General features: G+C 40.2%; 1 protein-coding gene across 2 annotated transcripts in view; it reads right to left on the bottom strand.

The window, feature by feature from the left end:
- ME1 (malic enzyme 1) overlaps positions 1-20,403 on the bottom strand; it is a 175,380-nt gene that overhangs the window by 101,862 nt on the left and 53,115 nt on the right. The window lies entirely within an intron of this gene.

The following is a 20,403-nucleotide window of genomic DNA, read 5'->3' as shown; positions in this document are numbered from 1 at the left end:
CTAGGTAGAACTATACTCAGAAGAGCTGGTTCATACAACCCCATGAGTTGCAGGAACTTCCAGACAGACTCTCTTTGCCCGTACTTTGTGTTTTACATCCAGCAGTCCTAGCTGGCAAAACGTTACAACCCAGCTGGAGTGGGTGCATTTTCAAAAATAGCCACAGCTGCCCAGAAATCCAACTTCAGATCTCAGCACGTCCCCTCTTCCACCCCACGTGGAATTAGGGAAATGGGAAACTGGGGGCTGCTGTTCAATAACTTGCAAAACAGTGAGCCATAACATTCCTGATCAATCTCTGGGCAGGGGACATCACATAGACATTGCCCCATCTGCCCTTCTGCATCTGGAACAGGCTCTAGAGCCTGCATACAGCTTATATTTTATAAATTGTAGCACAACAGATGGAGAGAGATAAAAAAAGGGACAAGTTGACTGGAGCAGAACAGACTGAAGGCAAATGACAAAGCAAAAGAGAAAAGACCTGCACATGGACTGCTGTCCTATTCCAAGTCCAAGTCTGGACTCTCCCAGCTCTCTGAGGGCCTGATTCCTGCTCCCAAAGAGCTAACATTGCTACTTTGAGTGTATAAAGACTTTCACAAAAGGAACATTTTTTTGCTTGAAACATCCTACTTTCACTCTGTCGGAATGCCAACTGGGTAACTTCAGGCTACAGAATTGGGCAAAGAAGTCAGACCTTTCTACAGTAAAAAGCAACCCAGTGAAGTAATTCCTTAACTGCTCTCATTCAACACAACATCCATTACATTGTTAAAATAATCTGAGTAAAACATTAAAGGCCTTACATAGCAAAACTGTAAAACCAATTTTACTTGTTACGTAAAGAAATTGCAGCTTGTCCCTTTGCTAATAATCCAAGTTTCTGCTTTATTTTGGAAACGATAACGTGCACCTCAAATTATTTCAGATTAAAATTAAGAATATCTCATAGCAAAAGCAACACTTTGTGGACGTTGCAATTGCAGACTTTTTGCATCAATTATGTAAAACACTTACTGTATATCTAGACAACACAGACTTTTAATCAGTCCCTCACTTGCTTTAGTCACAGAAGAAAACAGCACAGCATTTCATGATGTAAGTATTCATGCTTTAATGTTGCGTCCTTTTCATACATAGTAGATCAAATAATCTACTTTATATTCACTCCTTAAAACATGAAATTGTTGATTTAACTATACTTCTAAAGTATCATTCATCCTGACACTCAGCTTTTATGCATTGTTGCTTAACCAACATAACAACAATTCAATGGATGTGTTTGTTTCAAAAGAAAAAGGCAGACTTTGAGAAATGCTGAGTTTTAAGAGCCAGAACTGTTTTTCTCCAGAAGCCACTTAAATCCTTCTGACAGTTGCTCAATAAATAACTTAATTACTTACACTCTAATAGACACAAATAGAACTATTTGAAAATTGTGAATGAGAGAATGATTTACCAGAGCCAGACTCATTCATTTTTAAGACAAAAAGTAACCCGCTGTTCTGCTTCAATAGCCATCATGTTTGTATTACTTTATGCTAATATAAACTGCATAAAGAACCATCAACAAACAACATCAACCGTGTATCTACTAGGAATCCTGCAATGCTAATGATGGTTTTAAAGAAAAACTTTTAAATGTTATTTTAACTGTGACATACTCAAGGAGATAGCTGTCGTATTTACTTCAACAACTTGTGCTGCTCTAGCTCACTGGAACATGGAAAATTTCCAGTATTTAGACAGTAGTGTCATTTAAGCCAATTTTCACTGACCTTTAAATCACCATTTGCTCTCAATAACCATTAACAAGGACAAAAGTGAAGACTTATTAAAAAAGCTCCTTCTTACAGCATATCCTACTCAACTTCCACGTTAATGAAGAAGTCAATTCTGAAAAGAGACACTATCTTCATTTGTAGAGCTGACCTTATCTGCTGAAAAGGACCCAAGGAAACGGCTCAATTTACATTGTGGTAACAGAGCAGTTCCTAATGCAGGGAGCTGCAGCACTGATGTGAAAGCACCCAGGTTAAACTTGTCATACAAGATCACTAACAAGCACAGCAGCACAGAGCAAGGCTGCTTGAGCTGTCTGTGTATGGCATTTGGCAACATCTCCTTGACCCACATCCCAAGGGCATGAAGACCATAGGATCACTGAGGTTGGCTGGGACTGCTGGAGCTCACCAAGTCCAAGCCCCCTTCCCAAGAAGGGTCAGCGAAAGCTGTTACTTTGCCTTGACTTCTCCTCAGGCAAAAATACAGTATGGACCATGAAGTTTCCCTGGTTTTTAGTAAGGAGTGTTAGCAGCAAAAAGAAAATAATTGTTTTAGCAGAGTTTGCTCTGCTAAAATTTGAAGAACAAATGCTTTTTGCATGATCCAACCATACACAGAAACCTATTCCTGCTTTCAGTGGAAATTGAATCAGCAGATAGCAACTGAAGGTAAGTCTCCTGGTATTTCAGCACATAAAGGTGGGCAAAACACTCTGAAAAGGTAAAGATCTCAATTTAACGCCCGCAAATTTTAAGAAACTTCCACTCAAACTTAATCTTATGACAAAACCAAACAAGCTTTTACATCAGAAGCACTAGTTTCAGTGAGAGAAGTAACACAGCAAAGAAGTTACTAGAGAAATTTTTAAAACCTTACTAAATGTATATTTTCTTCCTTAGAAACCTTTAGTTTGAATAGAATTGAACATAGGTTCAGCATGAGTTTTGTGCCCTACAATTAGCAACACAGAAGAGATTAAAAATAGAATCACAGAATCATAGAATCATACAATAACCAGGTTGGAAGAGACCCACCGGATCATCGAGTCCAACCATTCCTATCAAACACTAAACCATGCCCCTTAGCACCCCGTCCATCCGTGCCTTAAACACCTCCAGGGAAGGTGACTCAACCACCTCCCTGGTTTGAATTGAAAAGCCAGGAATTATTCAGCCTCAGTTTTTTTACAGACTATTCTCCTGTTGTTCACAGAAATTGCTTTCAAATAATTTTCTGTTTAAACTTTAATTTTAATATTTGACTCAGTTAGAGATCTCTTATTCAAAGAGGAAAAAAATATGGGTTTGAGTTTATTGCCTGCTAGACCATCCGCCTATGGTTCTCACAGTGAATCAGTGGTGTCTCAGAACATCATTTGAAGGAGAAGCTTGAAGTCTTGCTAATGCAAAACAATCCACTCTGGATTTTCAGACATTCACACTAGTTTTAATATTCCCGCAAGTTACTTGTTGCGGTGGTTGATGTGGCTGGCTTACGTGTGCCTCAACTCACCATTACACAGGGTATGGGCAAGTGTGGCACAGAGAGAACTGCAGGAAAGGTAACCCCGGAGGCAGTTGCAGCTGGAAACACAAAGGGTACCAAACTGGTGTTCAGAAACAACTCGGGTCTGAAGAAGTGCTATTTTAAACAGATGAGTCCATCAGCACCTCCCAACCTACCTAAGTGCAGCACTGCTCACCTGCTTCTATACTGCCCATATCTTAGACACAAGAAAAGATTAATTTTCAGTTTATTTTGATAATTAATGGGAAATTTGTGCAAAATGTACAGCATGAAGCTTTTAGGTTTTAATTAGACATAGGATGAGCATTTGAAAGTGAAACATTTCTTATAAAAAGGTGACAAAATTAATTTTCAAATAAACACAGTGTTGTGTTGACCATAACCGTTTTCTTTCTACTGTAACTGGCAATATGGAGAGAACAGGCAGTTTACATGTGATCCTAAACAAAAAAAAGGCATTTAAATTACATTTGTTAAATGTTAACTAACTACAACAACTGTTCCACTCTTGCGGGAAAATTTATTCTCTTGTTCTGTCCTTGTGACCAACAAGTCAGGCTTTGACAGCTACTAGGAAACACAAGAAGCTTTAACAACAGATGCCTGAGTTACTGTGTCAAAGTAACACAAACTTTCCCCATTAACAAGTAATGGTTTATGTCCATATTTTGCATTTTCAAAAATATAAGCCTTAAAAATAGAAAAATGCAACCAACCCAATCAGAAGCACTATTTCTGCTCCTATTCTGTTAAATTTACAACATGCATGAATGTATGAGACAGACAAAATTTCTAGGCCTGTGCTGTATCTCAGACAAAAAATCCAAGAGGCATACATGATTACTTTTAAGACTATGTTATCTCATGTTAACAAAGTTCCAACACACCAGTTCTCCTCTTGAATTCAATCACAGAAAATGTGAGTATTAAAACTTTACCAGCAAAACTCAGGAACTTTATATTACCTATACAATGTGTATTTAATTACAAGGAATTGAATATATTTAAGCATAATCTAATGATTTTCTGACTCAATTAAAAATTACTAGAAATACTGTAAAATTTGAGGAAAAAATATTAGATGGAACCCCCAGATAGCATTTGAAGCATTAAACATCTGGAATGCATCTCGCCCACTGTTATAAAAAGTAACCTCATCCCTTAGTGGCAAATGGTTTTATATTTTCCCTTCTTTTTATATACACTCAGTCATGAACCCACATAGAGTTTTTCATTTCATAAAGTCAGTATCAACATTTTAGGAAAAAAATGCACTATGCAATGATATCAGCTAACACAAATGGCTAATAGTATTGCTATCCTCTGCTATATGCCTACATGAAACAAAGCAGCACAGGACAGAGAATGGATTTGGAGAGGACTCCTGGAGGCAGTCTTAAGGGTGATCGAGGTATGAAAGAAGCGTTATCTAGAAGGTACAGAAGTGTTTCTGAAAGATTATTTGTGAGCTTCCTACCTGGTCAAGGCACTTAAGTTCAATGTTAAATAGAGACCCAGGCTTTTCAGAGGACGTTGCCATTGAACACTTTTAAGTCACCTTTCAACAATGATGTTTGTTTCACTGTAAAGCTTGAATGCAACGTACCAACCAAATGGCTAAGGTTACGACCATCCTCAAGGAGAATGGCATTTCAGTGCATGCACTATTTTTACACAGCATGTGAAGTGGCAAACTGAAAATCGAAATAGGCACATCGCTTGCAGCAAATGGAAGTAGGGCAGAATTGAAATATTTTAAAATACGCTATTTACTTGAGAATCACAAATCCCCCAAGCCCATATTCCAGTTATTTGTGAATAAGCCATTAATTAATTGAACAGAAAGCAAACCGTGTTCTGTGTTTTCATATTCAGAACCAAACATCTATGTATCATATTTAATGAGCTCCTTTTGCGTGGCTAAGGAAAACTCTTAAAAATATTTTGTTACCTGAAACAGGCAGCATGGGCAACACACCATACAGTGCAGCAAACCTGTAAATTTGTATGTGCTTACAACAAAAATAAAGAAAACTCCAGAAGAAAAGTTAAAATAAACAAATCCAATACCTTCTAACATAAGAAAGCTGGTATAATATGTTGAACTTCTGTCAACTGAAATGCACTGCTGTGTCTCTGTAAGCCATTTCAGAGCTTCATCTCAGCAACAGTAAGTTTCTCTCTTAGAACAGTCTTCCACCAAAAAGCTGAAAGCAGTAGTTAATTCTAGAATACACTGAGATAAATTTGTGAAATCTCCTGAATTTCTTTTTTTCCTTAAGACTAAACATAAATACAAGTTAAATGTGGTTGCTCTATAAATAAAAAGGCAAAAATGACAAGTGACTTTTCACCATCTAAGCTAAAGACCTAAGTTCTTATTCAGCACAAACTGAAGCCCACTTTCCTTTTTTTATGTATATATTTCACAGTACGTGGTTGCCTGGAGTCCATACCATTTCTCTGGCAATTGCTTTATGCCTTCTGCATCAATATCTGCCTCTGGCTTGAAGTCTCTGCTTTTCTTACACAAATTGCTTGCTTGGTTCAGTTTATATGTATTTGATCTGCACTCTCAGGAGCCTCTCATATACCTACAGCTGATTTTTTTGGATGTGGCTTAATCACTTAATACTCATTAGCAGAAGGTCCTTATATAAATTAGCATTGACTTGCAATGCTACCACTTAATTCAGAGAGCAGTGCTAAGGATGGCAGATGTCTCACTAACCTTTCTTCACCCAAAAGCAAATTACAGTACATTAATGCCATTCTATGATAGATTCTATAAAATTATTATGCCTTGGTCTTTCTATGGATGTATTAAGTTTATTACAATTCAAATGACTGACACTTTTTATTGTATAGCATACATAAGAAAATAGTTGTATAAAGCTATAGAACTTTGCAAAAAAAGACAGGACTGCCATGCAAAAAAATAAAAGGGTTAATTTCTATCCCAGAACTTTTGTCTCTTGTGTTTTCCAGAAGCCTCATATCAGCAGGAGAATGTGGTTGTCTCAAAAGCAATGTGTAAAGAAGCTCCCAGACTAAAAGCATCTAGCCATAAATACAGAGAAACGTTAGATATATTAAAACACACAATCATCCTATTGCTACACTCTTGATGGCTAAAATTCTTTATGCCTTCTTTTCATTTTCAGTTTTCCACTTTAAGACCTGACTATTTGCCCTATCTATTCAGAAAGCTTCTAGACAGGGACAGAAAGCTGTCATGTATCAATACCTAAGCTGCTTCGAAGTTAAAGTGATTTTTCTTGGGTTTTTCCTTCCTATTTTTGACTTCACTAAATCAAGTTACAGGAATAATTGGTTTTCATATATATATATAAAAAAAGCTATTATTTCTTGTACTGGAATTACAACAATGAGGCAATGTTGGACTACTGAGTAATGAGAGTATTTTCAGCAGAGAAGCTGCTGAATGTGTAAGCAGGGAATTTGGGTGGTGCCAAAGTACGTGCAACAAATGTACAGAAAATGAGAACTGGAGTAATTCCAGTGTAAGCACATCCCTGAAAGAAAATATCCTCTGAGCATGGGCTAGGAAATATACAGAATGAACCAATAAAGCATTGTAATGTTTCTAAGTCACTGGTGCCTCATTTGAAATTATACTGGTACCTCATTTTGCAGCATCAGGAGATACCAATGGGAATTACTAGGGACATGGATAAAGCCCTCTGCATAGATGCAGAGAGTAGGACACCAGTATCTCTAAGAAGATCTCAGTCTAACTCTGTAGTAGTTCCTTGTTACGTGTTCACGTTGCCTACGCATACATCCCTGCTGCTGGTGATAGTTATTTGTAAACATATGTGGTAAAACCATCTTTTTTATCCCACTGATATCTGGAAGCAAACCCATTCCCTTCACAGCATAGCTCCAGGAAGGGAGAAAGAAGCACACACTTTTTTATTAGTATTTCCAGAGCAATGAATAAAGGTTTAACAAGGCCAAGTGCTGAGTCCTGCACTTGGGACACAACAATCAGTGCCGCACTACAGGCTTGGGGAAGAATGTCTGGAAAGCTGCCTGGCAGAGAAGGACCTGGGGGTGTTGATTCACAGCCGACTGAACATGAGCCAACAGTGTGCTCACATGGCCAAGAAGGCCAATGGCATCTTGGTTTGTATCAGAAACAGCGTGGCCAGCAGGACCAGGGAAATGATTGTGCCCCTGTACTCAGCACTGGTGAGGCTGCACCTTGTCTCCTGTGTTCAGTTTTGGACCCCCCACTAAAAGAAAGACATTGAGGGATCTGAACAGGCTGGACCGCTGGGCAGAGTCCAATGGCATGAGGTTTAACAAGGCCAAATGCCGGGTCCTGCACTTGGGGCACAACAACCCTGTGCAGTGCTACAGACTGGGAGAAGTCTGTCTAGAAAGCTGCCTGGAGGAGAGGGACCTGGGCGTGTTGGTTGACAGCGACTGAACATGAGCCAGCAGTGTGCCCAGGTGGCCAAGAAGGCCAATGGCATCTTGGCTTGTATCAGAAACGGCGTGATCAGCAGGTCCAGGGAGGTTATTCTCCCTCTGTACTCGGCATTGGTGAGACCGCTCCTTGAATCCTGTGTTCAGTTCTGGGCCCCTCACCACAAGAAGGATGTTGAGGCTCTGGAGCGAGTCCAGAGAAGAGCAACGAAGCTGGTGAAGGGGCTGGAGAACAGGCCTTATGAGGAACAGCTGAGAGAGCTGGGGTTGTTTAGCCTGGAGAAGAGGAGGCTGAGGGGTGACCTCATTGCTCTCTACAACTACCTGAAAGGAGGTTGTAGAGAGGAGGGTGCTGGCCTCTTCTCCCAAGTGACAGGGGACAGGACAAGAGGGAATGGTCTCAAGCTCCGCCAGGGGAGGTTTAGGCTGGACATCAGAAAAAAAATTTTTCACGGAAAGGGTCATTGGGCACTGGCAGAGGCTGCCCAGGGAGGTGGTTGAGTCACCTTTCCTGGAGGTGTTTAAGGCACGGGTGGATGAGGTGCTGAGGGATATGGTTTAGTGTTTGATGGGAACGGTTGGACTCGATGATCCGGTGGGTCTCTTCCAACCTGGTTATTCTGTGATTCTGTGAGGTGCTACAGTGCATCCAGAGAAGGGCAATGAAATTGGTGAAGGGGGTGGTAAACAAGGCTTATGAAGAGTGCCTGAGGGAACTGGGGTTGTCTAGCTTAGAGAAGAGGAGGCTGAGGGGAGACCTCATCGCTGTCTACAACTACCTGAAAGAAGGTTGTAGCAAGCTGAGTCTTGGTCTCTTCTCCCAAGTGATAGGACAAGAGGAGACGGCTTCAAGTTGTGTCAGGGGAGGTTCAGATTAGACATCAGGAAAACCTTCTTCAGGAGATATTTAAAAGACAGGTAGTCGAAGTGCTCAGGCATATGGCTTAGTAATGGACAGGTACAGTTGGACTCAGTGATCTTTTCCAACCAAGCAATTCTATGATTCTGTGAATTGAAAGTTTAAATAGCACATAGAAGGGTGAGAGGATAGCCTGCGAGTACACTCACTTCACAACTCTGAGATGTGAGAACAGCTAACACCTACAGAAAAGGAGCAGGTCTTTTTCCTTTAAGTGCTTCTCCACATATAAACGAACGCTAATAGGCAATCCCTGCAATGCCTGCCCTCGGGAGTGCTACCTCCTCTAAGAGGGTTTCAGAATAGGTACTTTTATAAAAACTAAGGACTGCCATCCAAAATGCAAATACTGTAACTCCTCAGCAACAGCAAGCTCACCATAAATGTTCAACAGCCATTAGTGCTGGTGTCTAGTACAGAAACACTAAGCATTTACAGCTGCTGCTTATGTTGAGAACCATCAGCTGACTCCAGTTGTGCAATCAACAAAATTTATTGATAGAAAGTGATTTCATTTTAACTGCTTCATATCGTCCATGAAATTGTTGTTCCCCTTCTTTGATCAAAGAGCACAACAGAAGATAACATATAAGTCTTCTAAAAGGATTTTTTTTTTTTTTTCTCAAAGGCTAAGCATGCCTGACACTAAAGGTCTGCACAGCAGGCTCAATAAATAGGCTGTGGCTTCTCCTCCCTTCCTAGCCTCTTTCCACCTAAACCCAGAGCATTTATTGTCCACAGCTAAAGCAGTTTCTAACTTCAAAATTTATGGCTGTATTTGGCTGCACTGAAAGATTTACCTCACCTCCTGCAGCAAATCAGTAGCGTTGCACTAGAGAAAAGCCCTGGAGTAAATGAGCATATATGTCATAGAGAGTGATGTAGTGGCCAGAGTCCTGGAGCAAAACATGGGACAACTGAGACTGACAGCAGAAACATTACTAAGTACACTAGTAAAGATTAAAATGATCTGTTCTTTCCCTGAAAGTCATTCCAAACAATGAGCGCGTGAGCCACTTCAGTGGGAAGTTGACATCGATATACTGAGGATCATTAACACTAAAAAAGTCTTGAGGCCCAAGATAAGGGCATCTTAAAAGCAGAATTATCACCTGCTTTATGTTGGAGCCATCAGCATCAGCACTGTGCCTCACTTTGCTCTGAACACTCCTAGAGGATCTGACATTACTAGGAACAACAAAAAAAAGGGATTCACACTCTCTGGATAAGATAATCTGAAAATTCAAATTCTAGTTCCAAAGGCCGATCAAACACCTGAAAAATTCTTGCATCATCCTTGGATCACCCATCCACCATTGGGTGGAAGTGTGGATCTCCTGGAGGGTAGGGAGGCTGCAAAGGGATCTGAACAGGCTGGACCGCTGGGCAGAGTCCAATGGCATGAGGTTTAACAAGGCCAAATGCCGGGTCCTGCACTTTGGGCACAACAACCCTATGCAGCTACAGACTAGAAGTCTGGCTGAAAAGCTGCCTGGAAGAGAAGGACCTGGGGGTGTTGGTTGACAGCCGACTGAACATGAGCCAGCAGTGTGCCCAGGTGGCCAAGAAGGCCAATGGCATCTTGGCTTGGATCAGAAACAGCATGACCAGCAGGTCCAGGGAGGTAATTCTCCCTCTGTACTCGGCACTGGTGAGACTGCTCCTCGAATCCTGTGTTCAGTTCTGGGGCCCTCACCACAAGAAGGATGTTGAGGCTCTGGAACGAGTCCAGAGAAGAGCAACAAAGCTGGTGAGGGGGCTGGAGAACAGGCCTTATGAGGAACAGCTGAGAGAGCTGGGGTTGTTTAGCCTGGAGAAGAGAAGGCTGAAGGGAGACCTCATTGCTCTCTACAACTACCTGAAAGGAGGTTGTAGAGAGGAGGGTGCTGGCCTCTTCTCCAAAGTGACAAGGAACAGGACAAAAAGGAATGGCCTCAAGCTCCGCCAGGGGAGGTTCAGGCTGGACATCAGAAAAAAAATTTTTCACGGAAAGGGTCATTGGGCACTGGCAGAGGCTGCCCAGGGAGGTGGTTGAGTCACCTTCCCTGGAGGTGTTTAAGGGATGGGTGGATGAGGTGTTTAGGGGCATGGTTTAGTGTTTGATAGGAATGGTTGGACTCGATGATCCTGGGGGCCTTTTCCAACCTAGTGATTCTGTGATCCTGTTTCTTCATGTGACACAAGGTGCCAGTTGTCTGTGTTGATCTAAATGAGTGCCAGGAAGGTGCAGAATTCCAGGCCACTGATAGGCAAACTACTGTCACCTGCAGGCCACAACTTAAGGACTGTCCAAAGCCCCCCAGTCCAGAAGGGAGGCAACTCTATCTATTATTTTGCACAAAAGGTAAAGATGAAGAAACACTGGTTTGCAGAAATTGCATGGGATTTGATAATCCGTCCTTGTAAGGAAAGTCTTGGCTTTCCTACTGAAGCAAGTGACTCTTCAAAGGTTTGCTTTAGAGGCCAAATGTTGTTGACAATTAGGGGGCTGAATAAATCTGGTAGGTTGACATGACTGGAAAATTTTGGTAGAGAAATATTGCTTGAACTGAGTAGGACAGAGCCAACATGTAGATCTCTCCTGTACTGTATTTTCATATAATTTAGTGTCCGTCACAAGTCTTTGGCCAAGCTGAAGTGTGAAAGCTACATAAAATCTCTGCCATTAAAGTATATTTCATTAAGGAATGTACTGCTTTGGGAAATCTGGAAGCTTGTAACCAGAAGGCAGTATTGTAGGCTGGCGTAAAATCAAAATATCTCTAAAAATTCAGGAAAAAAGGAAAATGTTGAAGAGTAATATGCTGATAAATCGGTACAAGTCCTAACTATTGATATGCAACTATAACTTGCCAAAAGAATAAAGTTATTTTAAAAATGCAATGACACAGCTCATTTGTTGAAAAGGATAGAGCCTACCTTTTATGCAGTATTGGCACTAGAGAGGAAAGGTTAGTCAGAGTAAAGACATTTAACTTCAGATCATGCAATTTCTGTCCAGTCTTCTGCATGCAGGTCCACAAGATGACTTTAACAAACCATACAAGAAGGGTCCAATAGGTACTGCATTAATAACTATCACACAAACAGTTCTCCTCATGTGTGAAAAGCATCAGAAAGAAACTTCCTTGTTTCAGAGGACCTCAGTTGGATGTATAGTGGAGAAGATAATCATCATATGCCAAAACCCATAGAAGAGTAAGTTCCCACTGGCTCAGAGTGCAGATGTCCTTGAAAAGACTAATTAGAGTCCTCTAAATCTGTGGAGAAGGAAGAACTTTCTGTTCTAATCCCACACAAAACGTAGTGGAAAAGTGTAAAAAGTAAAAGTACAAACCAAATGAGGGCTGGGGTCCCCGAAAATTTCCAGGATAGTGTGAAGGGAGTGGACAAGGGAACTGACAGAGGTATGGCCAGTATGGTAATTTTGGCACTCTTGCACAGAAACCCTGAAGTATGGCTCTGTAAAAGGACCCTGAGGCTTGCTAGCTGTCTTCCTCAGAACACTGTGCTAAAAGGGGAAGGAAAATGCCCAATTACCAATTGCTGCCAAACATTTTGAGAGTCATGTTTTGATTAGGGATGGCCTCATTTCCTCCTGCTCACAGCCCAGATGCACTCCTTACAGAAAAAACGGAGCAATGCAAAATCCCGAGGTACAAATTCAGGTCTGAAAACCAGAAATTCCATTCTTGCACTGTGTTTTAGGAAAAAGCTTCTTTTACGACAATGATGAAAATCTCCTGGAAAATTACCTGCCTAAGAAATCATCTGTGCAGCTTATGAGAGTAAGAAGAGGCTAACAATAGGCAAAGTTCCAATTCAGACAAGATTAAATGAAAGAATAGCTCATAGCATGACTTCTGCAAATACCATCCTTCCAGTATTGCTGCAGGTAATACCTACATGCAAACACCAGGAACCTACAAAAAATATCACCACATAGAGGACATTGTATTTCATAATGCTAGGCCAGGACTATATAGTCTCAATTTAGCACAGGCTAATCACTCATCGTTTTATTCTGAAGTGCAAGTTTAATAAACAAGAGGAGAATTCATACTACAACTAAATGGTGAAAATTATTGCCAAAATATTACAAAAATCCATTAATTTAACACAGATCAAGAGAGATCAGATGATTACATATATATATAACCTAAAGAGTATCTTAATGTTTTCAAAATCAAGATTAAACTTTTTTTCATTCATCTATTTCTTGGAATAAGAAATCAGCTTAACATTTACAGAGCACTCTAAAACCAAAATGAGGCCGACTAACATCTTCCATGCAAGATTCTCAGCCCTTCCCCTGCAGCAGCATTACTGGCTGATGACAGAAAAAGTTGAATACACTTCGGGCACAATCCAGCATAGTATGTTTCTAGAAGACAGCCTAGGAGAAGAGAGGAATTCAATACTCTCATGCTGTGGCAATTCTCCATCTTTTCAGAGCAGGGCAAATGTTACGCTAAGAGCAACTATTAGCCTTACTTTCACCACAAGGAAGTACGAGTGTACTAAGCTAAGCTTAAGCTTGAAGAAAGTAACAGAACGGAATTATGCTAAAGAGTAGAATTATGATGAGATGCTATGGTGCTTGAATCCAATAGAAAGGCTATACAAAAAAACAAGATGCAAAACTGTCTGGAAAATGTCAACTTTTGTCACAAGAGACAAAAGTGAAAATTGCAAACTAACATATATTTTCATAGAATGGAATCATAGAATGGTTTGGGTCAGAAGGGACCTTCAAGATCATCTAGTTCCAACCAGGGGGATTGTGCTTTGCACGTTGCCAGGGACAATGGCTGTGGGTGGCTGGGCACGCTGCCGCCATGGGGCTCTGGTGTCTGTGACAGCACCAAGAACACATCACAAAAGGGTGTCCCCTGGCGTGCCAGCTGGCAGCGCCGCCACTGCAGTACGCCTCGTGCCAGCGGTGAGTAGGGCAGGTGCAGGGAAGGCTGGGCTGACAAGAGCCAAGGGCAAAGTGTGGGTGGCTAGGGGGGTTCTAAGGTCAGGGCGAGGATGCAGCCGCTGTGGAGAGCACCGTGGGCAAGGCAAGTGCCGTCCTCAGGGCTGGGTGAAAAGAAGGCCAGGAGGATGCGAGGACGTGCCCACATCCCCGCAGCACTCATAAACCTTCCCCTTACTGCCTCTGAGCTCCCTTGACCCCTCTGCAACCAAGCCATGGGCCCCTGCACCTCCTGTCCCTCCCAGCGCCTCTGAGCTCCTTCTCTCCCTTGTCCTTCAGGCCACGGCTGTGGGCATCACCCACATCCTGACTGTCCTGAGCCTTGTGCAGTACACGCTGAAGGTGGGAGACTGGAGTGATGTGTCCATGCAGGACCTCCTGAAGCAGCAAGAGGAGCGGAGCAGGGAGATGACTTGGCCGATGGAGGAGATGGAGATGCTGATCCAGGAGCCACACGGGCCTGTCCAGCAAGGCATGCTTGTTGCTGCCCTCCACAGTTGGTGGTTCTGGATATGTGCTGAGGCCCTCTTGGTGCTCTTTGCACTTTACTGGCTGCCCAGGCAGCAGAGGGCTGACTCCAGCAGCGGCTGCCAACAAGGAAGCTCCAGTGGCCTGGTGGAGGAGGGAGAGGAGGAGGAGGAAGATTTCTGACAAGACGTGCCGGTTGTGTCTCTGGATAAGGTGGGCACCTCCACTGCATTGGCCAATCCCTTCTCAAGAACAACTTTCTGACTGTGATGCTTCCAGGCATGGCACCAGCCAGCATAGTCTGCACCTGCCATCATTGCCAGGCTTTTGAAGTCAGTAGGAGAAAGTTTGTTTAAAATTGGAAGAAATGCTACAGCCGTGATAATTCTCTGTTGTAATCTCAGAGTAACTTACCACCTGAACCATATTGTTGATACACACACCTCATACCAGTGCCTTTTGGAGAATGGAACTCCTACAGGAAATTTGCAAAGAAGCATTTTACTGTATTTTATGGCTCTACTGCAACACGTTTCAATTTGCTGAGGGTCATGGTTTAATGGTTGATAGGAATGGTTGGACTCAATGATCCTTGGGGTCTTTTCCAACTTAGTGATTCTGTGAATTTCAGACATTGCCTTAACAATCCAGACCTTACAGGACATCAGTTAAAAAAAACCTTCACACTTTCTTTTTTCACTTCCAGGTGAAAATTCTGCATAGCTTTCAAATGAAAAGTACTAGGAAAAAAAACTCTGAAATTGCTGCTTTCTTAAATCTTTTCATATGATTTTATGTTTCATATAATCAGTTTTAACTAAATGAAGGTACTAAGGTAATTATTCATGGTAACAATCTGATTAAGGAAGTGTCTAAAGAAATTTATATCTGTTTTGCCTGGTAGAAAAAAAAACTGAAAAAAAATCTAAGGGGGTAGTTATACTGGTGAAGAAGTTAGGTCAAATAAATCTAGATCTGTTCTCAATTAAGAAAATACCACGTATCTGTGGGTAAGATAGGCAGTTACAAAGAAGTACCAGGAACTGAACTTGCTTGGCTCATGAGATTCAGGAGTCCTTGACAAGTTTGTGACCTCCTGTGTAGACCAAATCTGGTTTCTGAAGACTCTTGGATGTCAAAGGCATCCAATGGAATTAAGAAAAAGAAAAATTCAGCTCCAAAGAAAGGCACATTGAAAACCACAAAAACCAAATTATTAAATGTACCACGGGATCAACCAAATGCTGGCAAAGACTGCAGCTTCTGCTGTCAAGATCTAATGTTTCAATGCTCTATCGGAGGAAATAAATATTACCCTATTCTCTAATTAATTTACTTTATAAAAAAGTGGTGCTATCTTACAGCTGACAATCTCAACATTACTATGTCAACAAAAAAAGAACGTACACTTGCAGCACTTGCATCCATTACAGTGCATCTGAGCCATTGTAAATGTAAATACATAAAACAAATGTAAATACATAAAACAAATGTAAATAAATACTCTTTGGAGAATATGAGGAAAGGAACCAATCTCAAATTTGTATGCGCTAAGTCAGTTATACACTTCAGTGAGGAGGCAACGGGGGATAGAATCAGCACTTGCAGACTGAGTATTAGACATGAGATATTGCCTGCCAAATCACTGTTACTAAAGATTGTTAATAACATTCCAAGTCCTTTCTACAAATACCAAAAGAGGTAAACCAAACACAGTTTTAAGTACTGATTAAAAGTCAGTTCAGAATGTAACCTTGCTTAGGCTCTGAGCAAATAAGAGATTTCCAGATATGCTATGTCTACTCATTTGTGAGGAAGGAAAACAAGAAAAATAGATGGAGTTCCAAGAATTGCTACAGAAGAAAACTTCTGTGAGAATACTTTGCTGAAGAAAAAGAACAATCACTTCAAAGCTAAGGCTAGCATACTTTGCCTCTTAAGAGACTGTATCTGTATTTTGAATACACAGCATCAATTTCAATATAGCCACTTTAAAAAACATTCCTAGTCAGTTTGACAGTGTGTGACTGCATTGGGAAGTTATTTCAGAGGAACTCTGCCATGCCTGTGTGGCTGCAATAGTTATCAGGGCTTGCTTTGTCCATGTTCTGTTTAAAACAGCTTTTCCTTCTAGGAATGGAAATACATAAACAGTCACCTAACATTTTAACAACATCCAAAGGCTTCAGCATAGCAATACTTGGCAACTTTCCCTCCCTTCTCTGAATGCTGAGCTTACACAAAAACTTTAAAGTCCTGGGTGTTCTCTGTATGATGTAAAAAGTTGATTTTGGATTCTGAGAGGAAATTTCCATTGAACTTTCCCATATTTATTCTTTCTGGATGAATAAAACGCTTGAAAGAACTGTTATATTTCAGAAACCCATTTATAGAAATGGATTGTTTCTTGGTAAGCCATCAAGAGTTGTCACATGTATGTACACGCTTCATGCAATTCAAAAATTCTTTACTTTAAGAATTTATTTTAAAATAATGGATAGAAACTCTGCATCAAAAAGTGACCTAACAGAGATTCTGAGATAATGTTCTTAATGATAGGTACAGTAAAGCCACAACTCCTTGACATTCCCAACATAAGCCGTAAAAGATTTTATCTATACAGGTCCAAATTCCTTCTCTGACCTAGCCCCTGGAGGGGGCTCTTTCTCCCTGCATCCTCCTTAGCAGTTGTGAGAAAGGCCAGAGAGACTGATCTTCTAAATTACATTTCTGTCATGAGTGCTGTAGGTAGGTGCATGTTACAGATCTTCTATCAGATCTGTACTATTTATTTCTAGAATAATGCTCCTATTCATTAAACTAGTGGGTTTTAAGCTGAATATTTACAGCAAGTAATCCAATTTTCAGTTTTAATTTTACAAACAAATGTCAATTATCTAGATGAGCTTCAGACCAGTGAGTCAAATTACTTTGCAGCTGGTTCTCTTGAAAAATGTTGCTTAATCAGACAGTCAGCAAGTCAGCTGAGAATATTCATTCTATAACTGCAAAATATCCCGACTGAACCAGTGTCCTATAAAACTAAGCACATCATGTGAGCCCATATAGTCTTCTAAAAGCAAGTAAGGGAGTCACAGAAGATGATCTCATTTAATGACCCCATGAAACACCTATTTTTTAGCTCTAAATTAATTTTCATTATTCCGTGCTTTAAGACATAACTTGTGAGCCAGGGACTTCAAACTTACTTCACAATGTAAAGTAATCTAACTGAATGTAAAAACCCCTTATAGATTTAGACTGAATAACATGACTTTGTCTTGCAACTTCCAACGTGATAAATACGATCTGCAGCTACTGGGTGGGTCTTAGCTTATTTACCGGTATAAACAAGTCTATTTCTAATAAGATCTTTGTTTAACTATGAAATATCAAATATTTTCTGAGCTATGGGAAGAGACAGCACTAAAAATATTCTGGAACAAAAAATGTTCTGAAAGAAGAGCATTCATTTATCAGTTAAAACAGCATTTAGATGTGAATCAGCATAAACCAGATACAGACAGTTCTTACAGGTAAGACCTTTACTTTATGGTATGACAAGATCATAACTTTTCCCTGAATTGTAACAATTGGAAAAAATGAACCAATAAAAAACATGAGAACACATCAACTGAACTAAATTTTATATCTTTTACTCCTCATTTCCTTCTGTATGTTCAACATTTAATTTTTCTTCCCCAGGAGTTCAACTTGCAGTATGTGCCGTTTATGAAGGATACTGATTTAAGCATACATTGCTTAACACTAAATGAGTTGGCACTCTATAATTTTAAACAAAATGAAGTCGATTGCTTTGCATGGTTGTTTTAGAATAATTTAAAAAAAGGTTTTTCTAAGAAAAAAAATAGATCTCTGGAATAGTGTGCAGTGGAAGGTCACAAAGTATGAGTATTTCTTAAGCAGCTAAGAATCTGTCAAAGGGGAAACTCTTTACAGTCCTTTCCTCTGAGACCTGTAATGAACACTGGCACCAACTGGGTGGTGGGGGAAGATGAGAGCAGGTAGTGAAATGATGTGAACATTACAGCTGGGACTTCTACAGGGAACAGCGAACAACTAATTTGGCAGATGGTATTTTTTTTCTTAGAAAAATATTTATGAGATCCTTATTAGGCAGAAGAATATTGTAGATGTTTTTCAGCCATCTTTACTTCAATGAGTCATTAAACTCTTATTTCAAAGGAGTGAGGTAATTCAGCAGGGCTAGAAAAACAGCCTTTATAAATATCTTGCATATCTCCCCAGACAGACAGTCATGTAAATAGAGCACACATGTAGCTAGGGAAGCAGCAGACAGATGAATATAGACAAGGCTGACATTGGTAGCTCAAGAATACAATAACTGAATACCAAAAGACACATCAGTTAAAACATGTTTTAATATTGTTTAAAGAATTGTTCACTTATTAGGAGCCTGATTGCAGTGAAAAACACAGCATGAAATACCAAATCATGGAATGGACTATAAAGATATATACTTTTTAAGTTAAATAATAAGGGAAATAAATTATTTAAGTAGTATAATCTGCCTTGAATTTGCTCATTTTCAATAAGGAAATGAAAACATTTTTTGGAAGAAAAAATCAAGACTTCATTCCCATATTGGTAAATGAAATCATGTTTCTAGGAACCTAGAAATATTAGGGTGCTCGATGAGCACTTGGATCATCACTCTTCAGAATAGCTAAAGGTATCATCAGAATGGAAGTTCACTATCTATGTGCCAGAATAACAAGATTTTAAAAGCAGAACAGAGAACACAGAAAGTTAGTACAATGTTATTTATATGCACCGGTAGTTTTATACTGCAGTCATTTGCTGAGCTGAGAAAGTTCAACTTGCTGCTCCAAAGCCTGTAAAATGTATCCATTACTGCTATTATGCCTTGCTTTTGAAAGTTGTTTGTATCATAATTGAAACTAAAAGGAAAAAATATAAGCTTGTGGTGACATTCATTATGGATTTGTTAGAATCATTAGTCTTACACTCCGCTTAATTCTCACTACTGGAGAAGCTGAAGAGTGGCTTAGTTGCATAGTGGCGAACTCAGAAGTCCTTGCTTCCCAGTATATCAGTGCTAACTGCACGTCAATAGTGTAAATTGTTTCAAGTTAACCATATGGATCCATAAATTTATTAGTGACAGAGAAACGTGTACTAGGATTTTAGTCTTAATACCTACAGGAGAAAAAATTAGGACAACTTTCTAGGTCCTCTACAGACAAAAACTCCACCAAATTAAAAGAAAAGGCAAAAAGTTGAAATGTTTCTTCTCCCTGTTCCTATCTCGCAAATCTGCTTTCCCCCCATGTGTTAGGATTAGACTGAAAAGTGGCATTCAGGAGTCTGAAAAATCTCTAAAGGGGGCTAGTGGGTTGTTTCCATTGCTGTTGCCAACTGTGTCTCATCAGTTACAGACTGATGCTCAGCTGAACTGTTATCTAATTGAACAGGGCTTTTTTCTTCACAGATGCTGCACTGATCCAGGGAGAAAGTGAGAAGTACATGCACAGGCTGGTGCTCCTTGTGCAAGATCCTATACAGCAATGGATATCAAAACAAGCAGTAAGACCAGCTTAGGCAAAGACTTCATTTCCAGATATATTTAGCATTTCCCAGAAGGCAAATAACATCACCCTGGTGGTAAATACTGAGGGGAAAAAAAGAAGATGACTTCTCTTGCTAGGAGAGGCACCTAAAAGCCACAGATCATTAAACAGTTTTAAGTAAGCATTTTTGAGGTCTTTTTGAACTTTTTAATATGTATAGAAGTGGGAATTCTTGTTTTCTGCAGTTGGCCAGATGGCCCTGACTCATTCTGTCAGTCACAAGGCCAAAATGATTTCTACATTAACAACAACAAAACCCTGAAGCTATAAGTCTTCTCCCTCAAATATCTCCCTGCTGAAGAATTTGTGAGCAGTCATTTCTTCCCTTTCATCCTACAAGCTTCTTTTTTTTTTCTGTCAATGCCTTGCCTGTAAAAAACCTATTTCTGTTAACAGAGCTATGCACATGCAGCTCATTTATCTCTTCATCTGCCAGAAAATTGTACAGAAGGCTCTGAAGTGTTGTTCCAGTTTGCACTTGAAGGTACTGGTATACATGAAGTTACCATAAATCTCAAACTCTGTGCTGATGCTCCAGGGGCAGAGTGAAAACAGAGGCATCTATCCTTCTTTAATACCAGTTCCTCATCACACTATAAATACAGATACTGTAAACAGAACAAAAGCACTACAGT

This window comes from Phaenicophaeus curvirostris, chromosome 2 (assembly GCF_032191515.1).
Source record: "Phaenicophaeus curvirostris isolate KB17595 chromosome 2, BPBGC_Pcur_1.0, whole genome shotgun sequence".
Classification (NCBI taxonomy): Eukaryota; Metazoa; Chordata; class Aves; order Cuculiformes; family Cuculidae; genus Phaenicophaeus; species Phaenicophaeus curvirostris.
Note: the sequence above shows the minus strand (reverse complement) of the source record. Positions and strands in the feature narration are given on the sequence as shown.